The following is a 1,334-nucleotide window of genomic DNA, read 5'->3' as shown; positions in this document are numbered from 1 at the left end:
CTGTCGAACGTTGGTAGGCCTGCTCGTGGCTCAACCACGTCATCCTCAATGTGCTGTAGCACCGATCTTCCAGGTTCTTGCATGATAATGACATTATGGAGCACTGTGAAGGCCTTGACTGCATCTGTTGCCGACTCTGGCTGTTCATCCATTTGGCGCAGGAGTATACGCCACATTTGGGAAATCCTACCAAAAGAGCATTCAACTGAATTCCTCGCACGTGATAGGTTATATAATTGAAAAGCTCTTTCTCTTGAGTTAATTGTCTGTTTGGAAATGGCTTCATCAAATTTCCTCCCAATGGAAAACCATCATCTGCTACGAATGCAAATGGGAGGGTTGTGTCTCTGTCTGTATCCTGTAGTAAATCCAGCTTGTCAGCAAGCAGTCTTTTTCCAAATTCAAACACTCTTTGACGGACAGGGGTTTCCGGAAATTGGTAGATCTAGTTCGCTTCTCTATGTAGGTATTGCTTCTTTAAAGATAAGATACACTCAGGGAAAGGGGGGGGGGGGCAACGCTTGAGGTCTAAAACTTAACTTAGAAGCAAATTTTTAGTATTTAGGATTTTGCGAACTAGCCGTACAGTTCGCTGATCAACAAACTGTAGGATATGATATCCGGCATCATTTCAATTTCACGTGGAAACTGAGCAATTCTCTCGATATCGAAGAGTTTTCCGTCCAACCACCAGATATCTGGCGACGCCAAGGAGTGACGACGAGGGAGCGGCTTCTTTGATGTTACCCCAGGCGTAGCTGAAAATACATTCCAAAAATTTCCTAAATATTCGTCAAAGCAAAAAAATGATAAGATTTTCGTGATCAGCGACCCTAAAGTAGTATAATTCACGCGGGGAACGCAATTTAATACCGGATTACCAAGTTAAATTATGTTAGTGTGTTTGCTTTTGAATTACCATTCGCCCGCCCCTTCACTTTCAAAAGTGAAGGCAAAAAATGTACCGCGTGGTGTATGTGTAGTATACTGCCGAGATGTGTTGGAGTCAGCTGAGGGCTACACACTACACACCATTGTTTCATCTAGGCTAGATCTAGAGACGGTGCTGTTTATTTTAATTTTTTGTTGTTGTCTACGCGCTACCAGTTTTACTATTGCACTAATGTCCGTGTGGAATAACAAAGAAACTGGGCGCTTTTTCGGTAGATATCTAGTTCCCACCCCGCTTAATTGGACCTAGATCTAAATCTAGATCTAGATCTAGATCTAGATCCAGATCCAGATCAGAGAGGGTGATCCAGATCTAGAATCTAGATATAGATCAGACAGCTATGTTTGATGCGCAGCGAGCGAGAGATATCAAGGTAAAGTGC

Source organism: Aplysia californica, unplaced genomic scaffold (assembly GCF_000002075.1).
Source record: "Aplysia californica isolate F4 #8 unplaced genomic scaffold, AplCal3.0 scaffold00020, whole genome shotgun sequence".
Classification (NCBI taxonomy): Eukaryota; Metazoa; Mollusca; class Gastropoda; order Aplysiida; family Aplysiidae; genus Aplysia; species Aplysia californica.
This window is presented reverse-complemented; position numbering follows the sequence as displayed.